The sequence below is a fragment of the Dasypus novemcinctus genome, chromosome 22 (genome assembly GCF_030445035.2).
Source record: "Dasypus novemcinctus isolate mDasNov1 chromosome 22, mDasNov1.1.hap2, whole genome shotgun sequence".
In the NCBI taxonomy this organism is placed as follows: Eukaryota; Metazoa; Chordata; class Mammalia; order Cingulata; family Dasypodidae; genus Dasypus; species Dasypus novemcinctus.
Genome location: NC_080694.1, coordinates 32,597,205 through 32,609,924, shown reverse-complemented (window position 1 = coordinate 32,609,924; position 12,720 = coordinate 32,597,205).

The window sequence follows — 12,720 nt, the reverse complement described above, 5'->3', positions numbered from 1 at the left end:
TTCTGACTCTTCTGTTCACCAACTGTACAACTGTAGATTTGCCTAAACCCTCTGAGCTTTCGGTTCACACAGGTGAGGGGAAGATGGCATGAAGTAATGTGTGAGTGTCTTTGGTAGAATGTGCTTCGTGTTCTACCTGGGGGTAGGTGGTATTATCTCAGTGGCTTCTCATGACATCCCAGTGTGACCGTCCACAATCGCCAGGCAGGGCTGGATTGGGGAAAGTATTGATTAATCTTTATTTCCCTAACCTCAGAGGCTCCTGGAGAGATCCTAGCTGGCGCATTCTCAGAGGCTGTTTCTGGGGGTTCTGAGAAGATGTGGCCATGAAGGTAGTTCTCCCAGGGAGGCAGGGGCTGCAGGTGGGTGACCTGGAGAGACTGTGTGTGAACTGAGGTACTCCTCCCTGTGCTCCATGAGCAGTGGATCCAGTTATGTTTTGTTTTTTAATATACATTATAATTTTATTTTTTAAAGATACTTAGGTTACATAAAAAATATAGGGGATTCCCATATGCCCCACTCCTACCCTTTCCATATTTCCCCACATTAACAACATCTTTCATTAGTATGGTACATTTGTAACTATTGATGAACAGAATCAGAGCATTGCCACTAAGCATGACTGTTGTTTACATTGTGGTTTACACTTTCTCCTGCATATTTTTGTAAGTTATTACAAGATACATAATGACCTATATCTGTCATTACAATGTCATTCAGGACAACTCCCAAGTCCTGAAAATGCCCCCATATTACACCTATTTTTCCCTCTCCCTTCCCTCAGCACCTCCAGTGAACACTGCCTCCACATCATTGATAAAAGTTCTTCCATTGCTAGAATCCCAATAAGTCCATAGTAGAATAATAATAAGTCTACTCTAGTCCATTGTTCATTCCCCAATCCTGAGGATTCTGGGATGGGGATGCCCACTTCACCTCTAATTGAGAGGGGGCTTAGATGCCATGGGGCAGATGGATGGGACTATCCTGCTTGCAGTTGCAGACTCCTTCTGTTTCTTGGGATGGTTGTTTTGTCCATCATCATCTCCTGGATCAAATTTTTGATAGGCTGCTTGCAAAGAACCACAGTCCATCTTATGTACTGAGATTGATCCAAGCAGGGCCTTTTGCTCTTGGTCAAGTGGATGGAGAACAACACTTACCTGTAGTAAAAATCTCTAGTCAGGCATTTGCTATCGGCATAAGTGATTCCAGCCAGCTTTCCACAGTTTAATTTGTAGACATTTAAAAGACAGAGAGAAAGACCATCAGCAAGATGGGGGCAGAGTAAGGAGCTCCTAGAGTCAGCTCTTGCTACAGTGCAGTTAGCAAACACCAAGAGCTCTCTGGAGCTAGCTGAAGCACCTGTTTGGGGGCTCCAGGAGCCCAGAGGAGCATCCTGCCACATCCTAGAAGGAATGGAAGGAAGAGATTGCCCATCTGCAGAGAAGACTCATGAGTAGAGGCTCCACACCCCAGAGGCCGGTGCCCATCCTCCACTGGAGGCACAAGCTGCCTCGGGAGCTGTTCTGTGGCTGGAATTGAAAGCTCCACTTCCCAAAAACGGAGGAGGAAGAGGTGGTTGGGCACCAACTTCAGCTACTGATGAGTAAAATTCAGTGGCCTAAGTATAATCCTGAGAACAGCTAAAGTTTGAGCCTGTCCAAGTCAGAAAGAGTCTCGGAGCTGCCATCTTAACTCTGCGCCTGGAATGAGGGGAAGCAGGGTGGACTGAGAATCACAGTGCAGGAGGGACTGGTTTCTTTTCATCCAGGTCAGATTGCAGCTCTAGCCTAGGCCCAGACCCACTTCTGAGAAGGAGGAAGCTGCAGGGACCTGTTCCAGTCTCTCTGGGAGATTACCAGCCAAGCCATGGAGGTTGGTGATTATCCCACTCTGGTGGCATAAGCCGCCCCAGGAGCTGCTCTGTGGCTGGAATTGGAAGCTCCATTTCCCAGAAACAGGGGACGATGAGATGGTTGGCTGCTGATTTTGGCTACTGATGGGTAGACTCGGCTGGCTAAGGTATAACCCCAGGAAGAGCTGGGGTGTGAATCTGCCCAAGTTGGAAAGAGGCCAATGGCTGCCATTGTGACTCTACCTGCAGCCAGAGGGGAAGCTGGGCTGACTGCAAATCACAGTGCTGGTAGAACCGGTTTCTTTCACCCAGATGGACCTGTAGCCCTAGCCCCACCTCTGGCAGGGAGGAGGCTGGCAGGCCCTGCACCGGCCTATCCAGGTAACTGCAAGTACCTTTGGCTGGCACAGACTAAAATTGGGGCATCTACAAGGACAACTGCAGTCATCTTGGACCCACACTGCTTAGATTGCTGCCTACTCCTGAAGCTTCATCCCTACCCCAGGCAGGGAAGAAAGGGGCATGAAACTTCATCAGCCTCTCTGGGCAACTACAGTCTAGACCTGCTCAACTTGGATTATTCCAAACAGCTGTGGCTCTGTCCTACCCCTGGCAAAGGAGAAAGTTGGGAGAGGCTGCAGCTTCATTGGCCTCTGGTGCAATGAGGGCAGCTTAAGCCTTCACAGCTTATAGCACCAGTTATAACCTTGGCTCCTACTACACAATCAGCAATGGGGAAAGGGCAGGAAGCCCTAAACTAAAGAGAAAAACTACACCCAGAATAAATACTCTAGTAATCTAGATGCCAAGACACCAACCAAAAATTACAATCCATGCCAAGAAACGGGAAGCTATGGCCCAGTTAAAGGAACAAGATATGCCTCCAGATGACATAAAGGAGTTGAGACAACTCATCATAGATGTTCAAACAAATCTCTTTAATAAATTCAATGAGATGGCTAAAGAGATTAAGGATATTAAGAAGACACTGGATGAGCACAAAGAAGAATTTGAAAACATACATAGAAAATAGGGCAGATTTTATGGGAATGAAAGGTGCAATAAATGAAGTTTAAAAAACATTGGAATCATATCATAGCAGATTTGAGGAGGCAGAAGAAAGGATTGGTGAACTTGAAGAAATGGCCAATAGTGAACATATAAAAAAAACAGATGAAGAAAAGAATGGAAGAAAATTCAACAAGGTCTCAGGGAACTAAATGACAGCAAAAGTCATGGAAACATACACGTCATGGGTGTCCCAGAAGGAGAAGAGAAGGGAAAAGGGCAGAAGGAATATCTGAAGAAATAATGGTAGAACATTTCCCAACCTTATTGAAAGACATAGATATCCATGTCCAAGAAGCACAACATGCTCCCATCTGAAAAAATCCAAATAGACCAACTCCAAGACACATACTAATCAGAATGTCAAATGCCAAAGACAAAGAGAGAATTCTGAGAATAGCAAGAGAAAAGCAATGCATAACATATAAGGGATACCCAATAAGATTAAGTGCTGATTTCTCACCAGAAACCATGGAGGCAAGAAGACAGTGGTCTGATATATTTAAGATACTACAAGAGAAAAACTTCCAGCCAAGAATCTTATATCCAGCAAGACTGTCTTTCAGGGTGAGATTAGAATATTCACAGATAAACAGAAACTGAGAGAATTTCTAACCAACAGACCAGATTTTCAGGAAATACTAAAGGAAGTGCCAGAGTCTGAAAAGAAAAGACAGGCGAGAGGGGCCTGGAAGAGAGTCTAGAAATGAAGATTATGTCAATAAAAGTAACTGAAAGTGTCAAGAGAGTGGTGAAAATAAAATATGACAGATAAAACTCAAATAGCCAGGATTAAACTTAACCAATGATACAAAGAACTTGAATTCAGAAAACCGCAGCGCAATGTTAAAAGAAATAAAAAAGTCCTAAATAACTGGAAGAATAGTCCATGCTCATGGATTGGAAGACTAGATATCATTAAGATGTCAATTCTACTCAAATTGATATACAGATTCATTGCAATCCCAATAAAAATTCCACTGGCATTAAAAAAAAAAGGAAAACATGATCATCAAATTTATTTGGAAGGGCAAGTGGTCCTGAATAGCCAGAAACATCATAAAAAGGAAAAGTGAACCCTTATCTCCAGACTTTAAATCATATTACCTAGCTATAGTGATAAAAACAGCATGGTACTGGCCTAAAAACAGACACATAGACCAATGGAATCAAATTTATGGTTCAGAAACAGACCCTCATATGTATGGGCAAGTGATTTTTGACTAGCGTGTCAAGCTCACACAGCTTGGGCGGAACAATCCATTCAACAAATGGTGCTGAAAGAATTGGATATCCATAGCCAGAAGAAGGAAAGAGGGCCCCTTTCTCACACCTCATTCAAAAATTAACTCAAAATGGATCAAAAACCTAAAAATAAAAGCAAGAACCATAAACCTTCTGGAAGAAATTGTAGGAAAATATCTTTAAGACCTGGTGATAGGTGGTGTATTCTTAAAGGAGATAAGAGGAGGACTGAGTGTACTACTGATGTTTAATGTATGTAGAAGTTTTAATTAGCTTTATTGTAAAAGTGTGGAAATATATAGAGTGGGTGGTGGTAACACATAGCAAGTAACAGCTAGTTTACACATAGGGATGTGGCTGAAAATGGTAATCTAGATATGTAAATGCTAATTGATAGAATGCTAAAGAATAATCTAGGAACTGAACAGCACAGTAAACCAAGAGGTGGATGAGAACTGTGGTTGATGGTACAGATGCAAGAGTGTCCTTTGTTAGCTAGAGCAAACGTACATCACTACTGCAGGGTGTTGGGAATGTGGAGAAGCATGGGAAAAATTCAGCTGGAGTGACCTGTAGACTGTAGTTAGCAGTAATAATATAATATTCTTGGATCTATGTGAAAGGTATACTATGTTGATAATAAGGCAGTATAGAAAAGGTGAGCCAAATGTACATTATGGACATGGTAACAATCAGATGATATTATCTTATCTGTAGCAAATGTTCCACCACAGTGTGGTGTGTAGATGAAGGGGTATTGTTTGGGAATTCTGCTCATGTGCGTGATTGTTTTCTAAGTTTACAACTTCTGTCATAAAAAATATATTTAAAAAATAATAATAGGGTGGCTTGGGGAAAAACACACTAAATGTAAGATAAGGACTATGATTAGTAGTAAATTTTTGACAATGTTTTTCATGATTTTTAACAGACATCTCAGGACAATGCAAGGTGTTGGTAGAAGGTTGATATAGGGGACTCCTGTATGATGTTATACATGTTTGCTTTGTAAGTTCACAGCTTTTACTATACACTTAATTGTTTATGTACGTTCATGTATAAATGATATAAAGATAATAATAATAGGGTTGGTTGGGGGAAAATACTTTGGTTAGTAGTAATATTTTGACAATGCTCTTCAATCTTTAGTTAAAAAGGTTTAATAACAATGCAAGTTATTGGTGGTAGGGTGAGTTATGAGAGTCCTGTATAACGTTTTTTATGTATGTTTTGTAAGTTCACACCTATTATTATACACCTATTGTTTATGTATGTTTAGGTATGAGTGAATACTTCAATAAATTAATTAAAAAAAAAAGACAGTGGGAAATTTTAAAAGTTAAATCTGATGTAGCTGGATCCCTTAGATGAATTGTCCTAAAGCACTGACTGGCCTACTAGTTCCATGGAGTGGCTGGCTTCATCCTATGTAAAAGGACTCTATTTTGCTTTAGTCGTGCAATAGATTCACTGTTTGGGCCTAAGAAAGAAAAAAATAAACATAGCTACGACCTTTTGAAGAAAATATAGTCTTAAAAGCAACAACAACAACAACAAAAACAACTTATAAACAATTAAAACTATGTTTTTTTGTTTGTATACAGAAAAGCAGGCATGGAGCAGGCGAGGAGGATATGGGGCTTAGGCGGTGAGCGGGGTGCAGCGCTTCTGGACTTCCACGTCCGCTGGCCGTCCCCGATCACAGCGTCAGTTACCACGGCAGAGTCCCGTGTGCGTGTTTCAGTCGACAAACGTGCTCACTCCCTGTCGCAGCCCTCGAAGGAAGGAAGGTGCTCAGGAAACCGGCATCCTTGCAGCTCCGATTGGCCTTGATCGACAGCCTCTTTTCTTTTCTCTTCCTCTTCACTAACGGTGGTAACGTGTACTGAATATTTCGTAGACTGTAACCAGGCAAATATGGCTTATGTTGACCCTCTAGTGATTCCCCAAATTTGATGGCCCTAGGTCCAGCCACCCCCCACTGGAATGTCTTCCCTGTGCACCCTGCCGTGAACCCCAATCCCTGGCGAACAGCTGCCAAAGCTTTGTATTAAAAGTATCTTACCGGGAAGCGACCTTGGCCCAGTGGTTATGGGCATCCGTCTACCACATGGGAGGTCCACGGTTCAAACCCCGGGCCTCCTTGACCCATGTGCAGCTGGCCCATGTGCAGTGCTGATGCGCGCAAGGAGTGCCCTGCCATGCAGGGGTGTCCCCACGTAGGGGAGCCCCATGCACAAGGAGTGCGCCCCTGTAAGGAGAGAAAGTGCAGCCTGCCCAAGAACAGGCACCGCACACATGGAGAGCTGACACAAGATGACGCAACAAATGAAACAGAGTCCCATGCTGCGGACAAAGAAGAACACGCAGCAAATAGACACAGAGAGCAGACAACTGGGCGGGGGGGGGGGGGGGGGGGGGGGAGGAGAAAGAGAGAGAAATAAATAAATCTTAAAAAAAAAAAAAGTATCTTACAGATTTTCTGCCTGTTAACAATAGCTAATACTTTGTGCCTTGCTCTGTCCTAAGCTCTACTCTATAATGTATATTAAATCACTAGTCTGCAGTTTCCATATGAAGCAGCTACTATTACTAATCCGTGTCATAGATGAGAAAATTCAGGCGCAGAGAGGTTACGCCATATCCCCAGGAACACACAGCTAAATGCCAGAAGTAAGATTCCAACTCAAGTTGTCAGACTCTAGACCCCAGGTTTTCAATTTTAGTTTTCTTTATTTACACTTACGGTCCATAAATGAAGACTAAGTTAAAATTCCACCCCCGCCCCCATTTCTATAGTCTGCTCTGTACTAGTCTAAATTTAACCCTGCCACCCCACCTATCGCCACTAGATGGCAGTAGGAACGCCAGGTCGATCACTTCCTCCCGGCGCGGGCTGAGGAAGACGAGACAGACGGCCTGGCACGTCCGACCCGGAGTGGGAGGAAGCCACTCCAGCGATCACACAGCCTGGGGTCCGCCTTGCAGCGAGGAGTTCTCGGACTTCCAACCCAAACACTCAGAATCATTTCAGGGGCACAAAGCTCAGGCTACTGTGCTCACACACAAAAAATCGCAGACTGTGTAAAAACGAACTGCATAAACCTCAAAAGCAAAGAGCGGGCTTAGAAAAGCAGTGGCCTCCAAGGAGCGCCAGGCGAGGCGTGCCTCTGCGGTCCCCAGGCTGAAGCAGGGCGGCATCGCCGTCCCGAAATCCTCAAGATCGAGGGACAACAGGCCTAAGGGGGGAATACAGCCGTGGGGCAAAGCAGACGTTATTACTGTAGTTATGGACGATCTTGTAACACTGATATAAAGACAGTGATCACCAGAGGTTCTGAGCGGAGGGAGAGGGGAGAAGAGGTGGCACATGGGGCATGTAAGGGCGTTGGGACGGCCCTGCACGCCATAGCAATGATGGATACAGGTCACTATGCATTTTGCTGAAACCTATAAAATTGTACAGTGCAACGTGTAAACCATAATGTAAGCTACAGACCATGGTCAGTAGCAATGCTTCAATATTTGTTAATCATTAGTAACCAATGTACCACACTCATGTCAGATGTGATTAATAGGAGAAAACGTGGGTGGGGAAGAGGGCTGGGTATACGAGAATCCTGTATACTGTCAATGTAACTTTTCTGTAACCTAAAACTTCTTTAAAAATAGAGTCTATATATGAAGCGAAATAAGGAAGATGTCAAAATATTATAGGATCAATGAACAAAGGAAAAAAGAAGGTCCTGGGCAGAATTAGCCATGAGAAGACGTATGCCATCATTGACCTGCGCGAGAAGAGACCCTGACGTACCATTGACTGTCGGGTCTCGCTGCCACATCTCAGACACCCGGACCGTATTTTCTCAAAGGTGTGGTGGCAGTTTGATAATATTTATGAAGTCCAAGAAAAATGTTTGGTGATGTTTGCAAACTGGTCTGTTCCTCTGAGCACCATCCCCTTGGGTTGTTCTAGATCCTGAGGAGAAGTCTTTGATTAAATTAAACGAAGATTAGGACTTTGGTCTGACCGTGTCATTAGGGCCGTAGGGTTGAGTTCCCACCCCCTTGGTGGGGATAAAACAGACTCTCACACGGAAGTAGATATACAGAGAAGAGGATCCTGTGGCCCCAGAAGAGAGATGAGCCTGCTAGACTACAGCTGACCTTGTGAAGAGAACAGAGGAGCTGAGTTCAGAGAGAAATGAGCTCCAGGAAGAGAGACGAGCCTCATGCCAGCCTACAGCTGAGATTGGAAGAAGCTGGGACCACAGAGCCTCAAGAGGAAGAGGAAGGCTGAACCAATGCCCGCCATCTTGCTTCCACATGTGGCAAATGACTTTGGATAAGAAAAAAACTCTTACAGTACCTTGAAGTGGACTCCTTATGGCCTGGTAACAGTAAGCTTCTACCCCAGATAAATACCCTTCATAAAAGCCAACAGAATTCTGGTCCTTTGCATCAGTACCACTTTGGCTGACTAATACAGGTGTTAGAAAAAGACATCTCACCTCTCCCAATCAGCAGCCATCCCCAGGTCTGGGCTGATACACATCCTGTAGTGGATTATGGTTTCTCCCCTTGAGAAGTGCCTGCTTCCCCATCCCTTGGTTGACTTCTCTGGTGGATAGAACACAGCAAAAGGACTGCTAGGATAGTGGTAAAGCCAAGGCCTCATGGGCTTTGCCCTGTCCACTCCACTTCTCAAAATGTTCCTGCCACTGTTAGGGAAGCCTGGGTTTGGACGTAGGAGCAGTGAGCACCTATCCCACTGCTACGAGCACAAGACCCCAGACGCTGGCTGGGGATGGCCTTGTGAGCAAGCTCACAGGATGGCAAGAACAATAGATTGTCATTGGATTAAGCCACTTGGTGTTGGTGTGTTTGTTACGCAGCAAGATGCCTGACAGAAATTCTTTCCATGACCTACCAGGCCCTACATGGCCCTACCTCAGTCCCCTCTTTGACCTCACCTCCCAATCCCCACTAAACTCCAGTTCCTGTGCCCTCTTTCTCTTCCTGGAACACATAAGTTGGGGCTGTGTACTTGCTGCTCCTTTCTCTGGAATGCCCTCTTCCTGGGCTCCCTCACCCCTTCAGATCTTCTCACCTCATCTAGAAGCCTAACCTCTCCCCCTCCCCCTAGATGTCCTGCACCACACTCCACCTTGTCATGCCTTGCCCCTTACTGGGTTAATTTTCTTCAAAACATTTATCACCACTTGACATTGCTGTTGCATAATTTCTTTGCTTCCCTTCCTTCCCATCCCCTCATCCACCGAGCTCCACGAGTATGGGAATTCTCTTTTGTTCACTTTCCCAGCCATGATAAGAATAATGGCTAAGACATGCATGGGACTTATTATCAGTCAGACACTTTTTGAGGAATTCCTTAACTCCTCACACACAAAAATTCATGAAGTAGATACTGTTATCACCATTTGACAGGTGAGGAAACCGAGTCACAGGCAGGTTCTGTAACTTGCCCAGGATAACACAACAACTCACTATCAGAGCTGGTATTTAAATCTGGGCAGACGATTTTATAAGAGGTACTCAGTAGATACTTGTTTAATGAATAAATAAATGGATGAATGAGTTGCTTAATACTTCTGCTGTGGATGGGCTACTTTAGGGCAGAGGGAATTGTTGCCTAGTGACCCTGACTGATAGTACTTTCTACATTTATTAAAATGAAATTCTTCCTCAGCCTCCCAGTATTACAAGTTAACAGTCTAATTTTCTTTGCCCCTTTTTTGATTCAAATTCAGGAAAGTTTGTAGGGTGTAAGATCAATATCAATATGCAAAAGTCAATTATGTTTCTATTCACTAGAAATTAATAATCTGAAAATAAGATTTTAAAAAACTATTCAATTTATGGGGGCACCATGAAGAATAAAATACTTAGGAATAAACTTCACAAAAGAAGTGCAAAATTTGGACTCTGAAAACAACAAAGCATTGTTGAATGAGATTAAAGCAGACCTAAATAACTGAAAAGGCATCCATGGATTGGAAGACTTAATATTGTTAAGATGTCAATAATATACAAACTGATCTATACATTAAATGCAATCCTTATCAAAACTGGTAACTTGTCACTAAAGTTCATATGGAAATTCAAGGATCCAGGATAGCCTAGTATCCTTAAGAAAGAACAAAGCTGGAGGACTCACATTTCCTGATTTCAAAATTTACACAAAGCTAAGGTAATCAAAACAGTATGATATTGGCATAAGGCCAGACACATAACCAATGGCACAGAATTGAGAGTCCAGAAATCAACCCTTACATTTATGGTTAGTTGATTTTCAACAAGGATACCAAGACAATACTATGAGGGAAAAGATAGTCTTTTCAACAAATGATGCTGAACAGCTGGATATCCAGGTGAAAAGAATGAAGTTGGGCCCCTACCTCACATCATATACAAAAATTAACTCAAAATGGATCACCAACCTAAATTTAAGAGCTAAAGTCATACAATTCCTAGAAGAAAAAAGAGGGTAAACCTTCATGACTTTGAGTTAGGGAAACCTCTCTTAGATATGGCACTAAAAGCACAATTGGAAAAAAGAAAAAATAGATATAGTGGACTTCATGTTGCAAACGATGCCATCAGGAAAGTGAAATGACAATCTGCAGAATAGGAAAGAACATTTTCAAATCTTCTATCTGATAAAGGTCTTGTATTAAAAATATATAAAGAACACTTAATAATGAAAACATAGATAACCAAATTAAAAATGGACAAAGGATCTGAAGAGAAATTTCTCCTGAGAAGATATTCAAATGGCCAGTGAGCACATGAATAAAATGCTCAACAACATTAGCCATTAGGGAAATACATACCAAGACCATAATGAGACACCAGTTTCAATTAGCTTGTACTTTCTCACCAGCTACCTGGCTCTGTGATGGACATTTTCACTTGTATCATATGATACACTCAAAATTCCCCAAAAGGAGTAGTTATTGTTCCCATTTTGAAGATGATGAAACTGACATGCTCAGAGTTTGGCAGCTGGTAAGCTTGGAGGCAGAGAGTCAAACCCTGTTTTTTAACTTGGCCTTGAAGGCAGTATAAGAGTGTTGTCTCTGCCTCCTAACTCTCTAACGTTGGGCAAGGTGGTTGTCCTCTTTTGTGCCTTAGTTTCCTCATTGTAGTAGGAGCATTAACAAAAGCACCTATTTTTGTTGATTGTTGTGTGACTTAAGAGTAAATATCCTAGAGTGCTTTCCTGAGCATATAGTAATTGTTCAATAAATGTTACTAATTTATTGTATTAATAGTATGTCTTGAGGTTGTATTGTCTGTAATTTACTTAATATCCTTCAGTAATTGCATTATGATAAATAGGTGTGTACACCTGAAAACTACACCTTATGGGCAATTCACCTTTGAAGTTCCTTCATCAGGAATCTACGCTGGTTATGTATTGAAGGATCCCAATCAATAATCTGCACTCTAGGTAATGAAATGCTCTAATAGTGATTGAAGTGATGAATGCACAGCTCGTGATTATGTCAAATACCATTGATTGTACACTTTGAATGGATTGTATGCTTTGTGAATGCATATCAAAGCATTGATTATAAAAAAAGGAAGACTCCTGTAATTTGCTGATGCCAATTCTAGAGCTGACATCGGCAACTTACAGCTCACCTCCTGTTTTTGTATGTCCGGTTCTATTGGAATCCAACATACCCTTCCTTTAGATATTGCCTAAGGCTTCCTTTTCCCCTGCAATAGCAGACTTGGGTAGGTACATCAGAGACTGTGTGGTCTGCAAAGCCAAAATATTTATCTGGCCCTTTACAGAAAAAGTTAGCCACCCCTTGTTCTAAATAGGCAGTTAGGCAAGCCCTTCACATGCTGCCATCTCAATCTGCACCTGAGAGTTGACTATTTGGAAAAAAGAGTGTTAAAAAAAATTCCCCTGATTCAAAGGGCAGTGGTCAAGATGTGTAAGCTGTAAAGAGCACACAGGCTTGCATGAATGGAGCAGAAGCATTTGGGGAGCCCAATGGGGGAGCACCCTGGGTCTACCTCTGATTGACATTGTGTTCCCCCCCATTGCTCCAAACCAATGGAGGATCTGCTACCTGATCCCCTAGAATGTTAGCTGAACTGCTGCCTCAGCCTCCACTCAGCGTGTCCCCCTAAGTGTCCAAAAGGGCAGAAAGCAGCAACCTCATCGAGCTTACAGCAAACTGAAAAGTTCTTGCTGTTCAATGTGTGTGTGTGGGGGGACAGAATTGGGTAGAAAATGGTTTAGGGCAGTTTGACACAATTACCTAAGTAGTTCCTGAGCACTGAGCACTGTGGATAGAATACTTAAAAAATATAAAATACATAGATTATCAAGATGACAACAGTTATCTTGAGACCAAACTAACGTGGAAGAAACCAGTAGGGAGCATTTACAGACTAATCCCTGCATCGTGTGACATATGTACAATAACACGTGAGCTGGGGCATGGAGGTCCAGGGTTCATATAGGAAACATCGAAGGGGATATCCACACAAAGAGTGCAGAGGGG